Source organism: Polyodon spathula, chromosome 2, assembly GCF_017654505.1.
Source record: "Polyodon spathula isolate WHYD16114869_AA chromosome 2, ASM1765450v1, whole genome shotgun sequence".
Lineage (NCBI taxonomy): Eukaryota > Metazoa > Chordata > Actinopteri > Acipenseriformes > Polyodontidae > Polyodon > Polyodon spathula.
In genome coordinates, this window is record NC_054535.1 from 21,204,933 (window position 1) to 21,215,714 (window position 10,782).

Below are 10,782 nucleotides of genomic sequence, written 5' to 3' on the forward strand. Positions count from 1 at the left end.
TCTCACCCCAAAGATGGAGCACAAGGAGGTTAAGTGACTTGCTCAGGGTCACGCAGTGAGTCAGTGGCTTAGCTGGGATTTCTATATTGACTTCATAAAAAAAATAATAAGTCAGTCTTCTTCAGGTAATCTTCAACCAAAAGAGTTTAATTCAAGAACAAAGCAAATCCAAAAGACAGAACACAATCACATGCAGAAGCTGCAGTTACAATCTTGAACAGACAAATACTGCATGTCAAAACCTACAGGACTTGGAAAGGTAATACCATTTCAAACAACTCAGAGCAGCAAAACACAGTTTACAAACATTAATATACAGGTCAGGTTGCATAGTTAGAGGTACACGATACATTTTTTAATACAAAGTAAGCCTTAAAAAATAACTGATACATTATAACCCATTCATCATAAACAAGGAAGCTGAAAATACTGAAAGCGTTGTACTCTCTTCAGGTATCACTCACTGAAGTAGTCATAATAATAATAATAATAATAATAATAATAATAATAATAATAATAATAATAATATCTTTATTTTTATATTGCGCCTTTCATTGTGGACCACCATCACAAAGCACTTTACAGAGGTAGGCTGTGAACTGTGGATTATATGCAGAGTCACTTACAATAGGACACTGATTTAACATCTCATCTGCAGGATGGAGCACAAGGAGGTTAAGTGACTTGCTCAGGGTCACACAGTGAGTCAGTGGCAGAGGTGGAATGTACTGTAAACACTTAAGTTAAACTTTAAATGACAAGCATTATTATTTTTGATTTCCATTACATGAGAGTAGATGTTAAAACTTCATGCTGATTTTAACTTGGCTCTCGCCAAGATAAGCACCAACTAAGACGTAGCTTCACAGTAAACTAATGTGATCCATCTGCATCTCCATCCATTTACATTTCTTTCCATCTGATAATGTAGATATCCTTCTGCCTGGAGTTGATGTCTGAAGTGTAATGCTGTCTCCAGGGATCAGCTTACACAACAATTGCGATGATGGCTTTCCACATTTTATTGTGTTACAACATGGAATCAAAATGGATTTAATTAGGAGTTTTTGCCACTAATCATCACAAAAAAAGTCCATAATGTCAAAATGAAAAATAAAATCTACAAATTGTTCTAAATTAATTACAAATACAAAACAGAAAATAATTGATTGCATAAGTATTCAACCCCTTGAGTCAATATTTGGTAGAGGTACCTTTGGCAGCAATAACAGCCATGAATCTATTTGGATAAGTCTCTACCAGCTTTGCACATCTGGATACTGCAATTTTTGCCCATTCTTCTTTGCAAAATTGCTCAAGCTCCGTCAAGTTGGATGGGGACAGCAATTTTCAACTCTTTCCACATATTATCAATTGGATTGAGGTCCGGGATTTGACTGGGCCACTCCAGGACATTGACCTTTTTTGTTTTAAGCCACTCCAGTGTGGCTTTGGCTCTACGTTTGGGGTCATTGTCCTGCTGGAAGATAAATCTTCTCCCAAGTCCCAGGTCTCTTGCAGACTTCAACAGGTTTTCCTCCAGAATTTGTACTTTGCTGCATCCATTTTGCCCTCTATCTTCACGAGCTTTCCAGGCCCTGACACAGAGAAGCATCCCCACTGCATGATGCTGCCACCACTATGCTTCATGGTAGGGATAATGTTCTCAGGATGATGTGCGGTGTTAGGCTTGCGCCAAACATAGCACTTAGCGTTGAGGCCAAAAAGCTCTATTTTGGTCTCATCAGACCATGGAAATGTATTCCACTTGGTCTCAGAATCTCCCACATGCCTTCTGGCAAACTCTAGCTGAGATTTGATGTGAGTTTTTTTCAACAATGGCTTTCTTTTTGCCACACTCCCATAATGGCCAGTTTTGTGAAGCACCTGGGCTATTGTTGCTGTATGCACAGTGTCTCCAAGCTCAGCCGTGGAAGACTGTAACTCCTTTAGAGTTTTCATAGGCCTCTTGGTGGCATCCATGACTAGTGCCTTTCTCGCTCGGATACTCAGTTTTAGATGCCGGCCTGTTCTAGACAGATTCACAGTTGTGCCATATTCTCTCCATGTCTTAATAATGGACTTCACTGTGTTCCAGGGGATATTCAATGATTTGGAAATATTCTTATATCCTACCCCTGATTGGTGCTTTTGAAGAACATAATTCCGGATTTGTATTGAATGTTCCTTCATCTTCATGATGTAGTTTTTTTAGGAAATGTACTAACCAACTGTGGGACCTCCCAGAGACAGGTATATTTATCCTGAAATCATGCAAAACACCTTAATTGCACACAGGTAGACTCCATTCAAATAATTATGTGACCTCTAAAGACAATTGGTTGCACCAGAGCTTATTTAGGTGTGTCATAGCAAAGGGGGTGAATACTTATGCAATCAATTATTTTTTGTTTTATATCTGTAATTAATTTAGAACAATTTGTAGATTTTATTTTTCACTTTGACATTATGGACTTTTTTGTGTTGATCAGTGGCAAAAACTCCTAATTAAATCCATTTTGATTCCATGTTGTAACACAATAAAATGTGGAAAAGTCCATGAGGGATGAATACTTTTGAGAGCCACTGTAAGCCATTGACCAACATCTGCCAGCATTTTCCAGTCTCTAGCAGCTTCCAGTTGTCCTGGGTGAGGCTTGGTTTTAACACCTTTTCTTGGTGGTTGCTCTCCTGGACTGCGAAATATTGGAACTAGTGGAAACTTATTGGTCAAATTACTCTTGTCTTCGAATGCTAAGGCCAAACATCGCATAACCTGGTCATGGCTCCAAGTAAACCATCCTTGGCTAAGACCCACCTTACATCCTGTCAAAATGTGTCTTGATGTTGCAGGTGATGAACACAAAGGACATGAGGGATTCTCACCACCCAGAGGTTTAGATTCTGTGACGATGGGAGAACATCATATGTTGATCTGATGAGGAAACTGCTATGTTCCATTGTCCATAGGTCTTGCCAGCCGATCTTGCATTGTTCCACACTTCGCCATCTCATCCATTCTCCCTGCTTGGCCCGAGAAATGGCCTTTACACACCTGATCCTCTCCTCCTGCTTTTGCACCTCATTGACTACCTGCTTCCTTCGTTGAGCTAGGGTTGTGTTGTGCCACGTAGGAGGAGCTGAACTGAGACCAATACTAAGAATATTAATAAATATTACACAGTGCATGAAATGCTGTGAGTTTAGTTTCAAGGTATCTTAAAAGGGTGATGTTATAACAAAAATGGTATAAAAGAAACACCCAACTATATTTGTTTTCTGCCTGTGTGTTACTAGTTACTTGCCTTACAGACATCAAGCATTGGATATCACAAAATTTTCTAATGTTGAATTCATAAAAACAGAGGTTACGCTGGTACGATCAGAGAACCAACTAGAAGGAAATGTAGACTACATGAGCTTGACCCTTGCAGTCTGTCATCAAAACTTAAACTAGAAATTTAGAGTTTGAGGGTTGTCTTTGATCCTGATCTATCATTTGAGACTCATATTAGGGAAATTACCACACAGCAGGTATTTTTACCATTTGAGAATATAACCAAACTTAGACCAATTATTTCCGTATCTGATGCAGAGACTAATGCATGCCTTTGCTTCATCTAGAATTGATTATTGTAGCACTTTTTTCTGGTATTGCAAAATGTGTGGTATCCTACGTGTAGCTTGTTCAGAATACAGCCGCTAGAATTCTGACTAAAACCAGGAAAAGTGAACATATTAACCGTTTTTGACCTCTTTACATTGACTCCCTGTGCAGTATAGAACTGATTTTAAGATTTTGCTGTTAACTTACAAGGCCCTGAATGTATTAACACCTAATTATTTGTAGGAGTTACTGGCCCCATATCTTCCAAGCTGCACTCTGAGATCACAATATGTGGGGCTGTTGGTTATTCCTAGGGTCAACAAAAGCAACATGGGAGGTAGGGCTTTTTCTTGTAGACCCTGACATTATGGAATGCTCTGCCTTTGTTTGTAAGGGATGCTGGGACCATTACAGTTTTCAAGTCAAGAATAAAAACAGCTTATCTAAATATATTTACCTACTCATTAAGTTCCATATTCACTGCATCCCTTGTCACTGTGCACCTATTATTTTCTTCCCTTTTAAAAACATTTCAGTAGTTGAGGAGAAACCCCAGACCACAATTATTTGATGATCATTATTTATTGATGAGGTATACGAAGCAAATGAATTTGCACACAATTTGGTATAACACCTACTTGGACCGAAGATCCCCTACCTTGCCGTTGGACGAGGCAGGAGACCCCCATAGAACTACACTTAGAAATTTAAAGTGTATCTTGCAGGTCAAACACCCCAATACATTTCTGCATAGATTTCATCAATAGAATTAAAATAAGTTTTTAAGCAGTTAAAAAATATTTAAAAACAACAAACATGATGGATTTTGTGCAGTGTATGGCCACACCCACTCAAAAATTGTGCTGGCCGGAATAAAATCAGAAGTTACGTATGAAAAGGTAAACACACATGGCGACTGTCGCTGAAAACAAGAATATGAAGTCGAAGACCCAATTAATTTTAGATAACAGGAGCCACAACCCTACATGTTTGATCCAGCGGCGAGGCAGTGGTATCCCACTGATCAGCAGCAACTAAACGGGGCTCGACAAGAAATAGAGTGGACTCTGCAAAACCTGTGGCAGATCGGCAACACTGCATGGAGAGTGTAATTTCCAAAATTGTAATGTGTTTGATTACCAATAATATACGCTTCAGTAGCTATACTCTGTAATTAGTTTATATTAGTTTAGCGATTGTCTGTTATGGCCTATATTAGCAATTTGTGCCACTTTGTCTGTGATCACAGGCCACAGACTGTCTCAGAATATACATATACAGATTTAGATATGGTATGCACTAACAACTGTTTGTATACTGATAATGCACACACAATGATTAAAGTCTCTATATCATTTTAAAAGTGAGTGTCTATTTCTGTCAAAAATAGTAATGTAACTGAAATACTGTAACATACTTACTTGTTAAGTAAGCAAGGAAATTAAGAAACAGACAACCCACAGTCCACAAAACAATTTCCTCTGAGTGAGTGTTCAATAGCAGTTGTTTTGTACCCGCATGTGTTGTTTTACTTTTAGGTGACACGATAATTGCTGGATGAATCACCTTTTCTGATAACCAGGATCTTAAAAATTGAATAACTACTTTGTAGTACTTTTTCAATCCACTCTTTTCCACATGATCACTGCAGCCTTATATTTTGGCTATACAGGTATTAAATATGTACAAAACCTGTGGGTGTTCATGGTGGTTTCCTATACAACCTCAATGATATACAGTATGTATTTAACCCTCCTATTATGTTCAGAATGTAGGTTTATCTGTTATGTTTTGGGTCATATTGACCCGATGCAATTTCAAACTAATTTAACAAGCCTTAAATTGATTAAATGTTTTTATTTGCAAAGGTGTTACTCTTTTATGCTCTTTTAGTCCAGTAGCTGTGATAAAACTTATTTGACTGCCAACCTGAGAGCTCCTCATTTTGGAATGTCTTTACCAGTGAGATGATGTTGCAATACTGACTGAGTAAATTAGGCTCTGCCTTGTGTGTGTATATATATATATATATATATATATATATATATATATATATATATTGTTTTTTTTTTTTAAATATCTCCAGACAGGTGCAGCCATTTCCAGAGATAATAATACAAATATAATAATAATAAAATAACAAATTAAAGAAGTTTGTTTTATTCCTGCACACAAATCTACATAGATAAATGCCACAGGTCACAGTGACCCAAAACATGTTATTTGTACACATGACCTGCACAAAAATAAATAAATAAATAAATAAATAAATAAATAATAAACATCTCAAAGGTTCCATTTTCTGTGTATAAGTTCATGACAACAGCTTAGGAAAAGTCATAAAATATTATACAGAAAATGAAAAGAAAAATAGCATTTAAGCTAATTGGAAATTAGAGTCGGGTCAAATAGACCCGGAACCTAATAGGAGGGTTAAAAAAAAAAAAAAAAAAAAAAAAAAAAAATCTGCATCTGACTTGTTGCCTGCTTCTAAACCCCATGTTATATTCAAGTAAGTCACCCTCCAGATAGTCGCTGTCGAGAAAGTGCGCGCCACAAATGACAGAATTCTTTTGGTGAACAAATTTCGCGGTTAAGTCCTCTCTTTTGACTTGTACAAACCGCACCCTGGAGCAAAACACTCTTTTTCCTTGGAAAGGCATCTGATGCCCTGACAGGTTGGAGTTTGTGCAACCCCCACACATGCATGTATTCACCATATTATTATTATTATTATTATTATTTATTATTATTATTATTATTATTTTATTTTTTTATCCCACAAACCTGTAGCCAAACATACAGGGCGGGAACTGTTTCCCTATTGAAACGTCACTTGTGACGTGGTATCAAAAAGCTTGTGTTTTTTGTAGCCGTGGTACATCATCCACATTACTCACATTTTAGTGGCCTATAAAATGTTTTTTTTTTTTTTTATAATAATAATGCAAATATTTTTAAAAACACTGCTGCATCCATTTCAGTGATTTAAAAAAAAAAAAAAAATACGTGCAAGATACGCTTTAAAGTAGGAGAAATATACAGTACTGTGCAAAAGTTTTAGGCAGGTGTGAACAAATGCTATAAAGTAAGAACGCTTTCAAAAACAGACATGATAATAGATTATATTTATCAATTAACTAAATGCAAAGTGAGTGAACAGAAGAAAAATCTAAATCAAATCCATATTTGGTGTGACCACCCATTGCCTTCAAAACAGCATCAATTCTTCTAGGTACACTTACAAAAAGTCATGGATTTTGTAGGCATATTGTCAGGTGTATGATTAAACAATTATATCACACAGGTGCTAATGATCATCAATTCAATATGTAGGTTGAAACACAGTCATTAACTGAAACAGAAACAGCTGTGTAGGAAGAATAAAACTGGATGAGGAACAGCCAAACTCAGCTAACAAGGTGAGGTTGCTGAAGACAGTTTACTATCAAAAGTCATACACCATGGCAAGACTGAGCACAGCAACAAGACACAAGGTAGTTATACTGCATCAGCAAGGTCTCTCCCAGGCAGAAATTTCAAGGCAGACAGGGGTTTCCAGATGTGCTGTCCAAGCTCTTTTGAAGAAGCACAAAGAAACGGGCAACGTTGAGGACCGTAGACGCAGTGGTCGGCCAAGGAAACTTACTGCAGCAGATGAAAGACACATCATGCTTACTTCCCTTCACAATCGGAAGATGTCCAGCAATGCCATCAGCTCAGAATTGGCAGAAAACAGTGGGACCCTGGTACACCCATCTACTGTCCGGAGAAGTCTGGTCAGAAGTGGCCTTCATGGAAGACTTGCGTCCAAAAAGCCATACCTCCGACGTGGAAACAAGGCCAAGCGACTCAACTATGCACGAAAACACAGGAACTGGGGTGCAGAAAAATGGCAGCAGGTGCTCTGGACTGATCAAAATTTGAAATATTTGGCTGTAGCAGAAGGCAGTTTGTTCACCGAAGGGCTGGACAGCGGTGCATGAATGAATGTCTGCAGGCAACAGTGAAGCATTGTGGAGGTTCCTTGCAAGTTTGGGGCTGCATTTCTGCAAATGGAGTTGGGGATTTGGTCAGAATTAATGGTCTCCTCAATGCTGAGAAGTACAGGTAGATACTTATCCATCATGCAATACCATCAGGTAGGTATTTGATTGGCCCCAAATTTATTCTGCAGCATGACAACGACCTCAAACATACAGCGAAAGTCATTAAGAACCATCTTCAGCGTAAAGAAGAACGAGGAGTCCTGGAAGTGATGGTATGGCCCCCACAGAGCCCTGATCTCAACATTATCAAGTCTGTCTGGGATTACATGAAGAGAGAAAAGCAACTGAGGCTGCCTAAATCCACAGAAGAACTGTGGTTAGTTCTCCAAGATGTTTGGGCCAACCTACCTGCCGAGTTCCTTCAAAAACTGTGTGCAAGTGTACCTAGAAGAATTGATGCTGTTTGGAAGACAAAGTGTGGTCACACCAAATATTGATTTGATGTAGATTTTTCTTCTGTTCACTCACTTTGCATTTTGTTAATTGATAAATATAAACTATTAACATGTCTATTTTTGAAAGCATTCTTACTTTACAGCATTTTTTCACACCTGCCTAAAACTTCTGCACAGTACTGTATTTATATGAAAGGAAGAATGAGTAAACAGGTTATTTATGCTACTGGTAATTATTCTATTTAGATTCAGTCAGATATGATTCAGTTAGATGAGGTGATAAATGTGTGGGACTTTGTCCATCCTCCCGAACCTAAGTAATAAACTTTAATTTGAAGGTAGTCATGACAATACAATACAATGCAATTACCATTTCTATTGTGTTTTTAATCCAAAGCATTACTCACATACACACAAATGAAGAATTATACCATTAAATTAAAAAAAAACCAACAGTCTAATACAAAATTTAATCAAACAGAAAAGTAAAAACCTTTTTTTTTATTGTAAAATTGTAAAGCTAGTTTGTAGAAATAGAAAAATTGAGTCTAATATAAAATGTAAATACTGGAATTAAAAAAGACAACAAAATATAATAGTAGTATAGTAATATAGTTAAATTCTAAAATCTAAAAAACTAAGATAAAAAGTCAGTTTGTAAAAATAGTACAATAATTTTTTTTTTTTTGCTTGGGAACTCCAGAAATCACATACTATTAATTAATCTTTGACATTATTAACCCATTGTGGCAAAGTGGTTGGTAAGGGGAACAGATGTCGCGGTGATGCGGTGCAGGAGTGCACAGACAACAGTGATTCAGTGAATAAGTGCTTTATTGCTCTTTTCCAGGTCTGGCGACCGTCAAAAATAATAAATCCCCGGCAATACACAACAATGTGTAAAGCATGGGGATAATGAAAACAAGGGCACAGTCCCGAACAAAAACAACGGTACGGTCACCAGTCCTGGGTGATCGAAAACGTGCAGGTGCTCAGTGCAGTGGTGCTCCGGATAGTGCTCTCCTTTCGACAGCTCCGGAGATGTGCGTTGTCTATTAGTGCGACAAAGACAGACAATTACAGACAGACAGAAAATAACACACAACACGTACAACACTCTTCACAAATACTCTGAGAGCTCCTCTCTCAGTCCTTCTCTCCTAACGTTAACCCAAACGAAGGAGAAGATCAGCGTTACCCTGGCCCCTATATGTAATCCCGCATGATATCGAGATAAACGGTTGCAGCTGCCTTATTACTTGCAGCTGCCTCTCGTTTACTTTTCAAATCAATACGGTCTTACAACAGAGTCGCGCTCCTCTCCAGGCTGACCCACTTCCCTGACCCGGAAACGAACTGTCAGGCCAGCCCTTCCAGATACTTCTCCTCCCGTTCTTTAGCGCCCTCACAGGTCGGGAGGAAGATTCATCACCAGAACTCATCTTTCCGTCACACCCATTCATTTGTTTAAAATGTTCTCTGAAAAGCAGACTTTTCCCAGCAGTGTATCTGGTGGCTCGACTGTGGACAAACAAACAGCAGAGGTCTGAACTATAGGGTAACAAAATAAGGCTACAGGATTTGAGTATATTCTTACAGAGATGATCCATGGATATGCTAGCAGGTTGCAGCATAACTCTCCTATTAAAACTCAGTAAGTGTTCAATGTGCATTTTTGGGACCGGGAAACTTGCTGAAAACACTGACACAGATACAGACATAACACAACCAATGAGAACTAACACACTCAGCCCAGACAGTCAAGGGGCCACATACCCCCGTGCCTGTGCTGCACTGAAGGGTGCTTCTGCACAAAGTTACAATATTAAACACTCCAGTACATATCTGCTTTTTTGTTTCACTATATATATATATATATATATATATATATATATATATATATATATATATATATATATATATACACACACACACACACACACTACACTACAGTTCACACTGCTGTTCCCTGGTACCCAATCAGTTCCTTTGCAGTGTCACGTGGTTCCATTGGAGTAAAACTAACTTCAGGAAGAAATCTGGTACCCTGGAGCAACAGTGAGAAGACCTCAATTAAAATATGCTGTTTTCTCCATTAAACAATTTAAAACCACCCACTTGTGGAGCATCTCGTTTCTTCCTTAGAGTGATTACAGGAACTGTGAGACTATTCTAAATGTTCTTTGCAGTTCAGCATTTCATTAATATGCAATGCATAAAGGAATCCAGTAATCATTACCAAATATATCCTCTATTATGCTAACCTGTCTTCAATAACCATTACAAAATAATATGTACCCTGTTGCTCAAGTTTTCTTTTTTTTTAAGGATCGTGTAATATGGATTATTAAGTAATGAAAGAAAGGCAATCCTGTAAACTGCACTGCAGCATACCACAGTGAAAGCATTGCAAGCTCTAGAAAATCACAGCGGAATTAAAATAAAGCTCAGGGGTAACGGGGCGAAACCAGGAATTGTGCACACCACAAGCGGGCATCTTATTCACAATGCAAAGAGCCAGACTGCATGAGTGTATGTAGTGCTTTTAAACCTTATCTCAATGACAGTGGTCAGAATCTGTAATAGCTGTGCTTCCAGAACTCTAGCAAGAAACATGAACCACAGAAAACTAGTTGCATTTGTTAAACCTGAGGTTGTCTTCGAAAGCCAATCATCTTTGTATGTAGCATTGCTGTATCAGAAGCGGTTATAATGAGGAATGACCATGGAT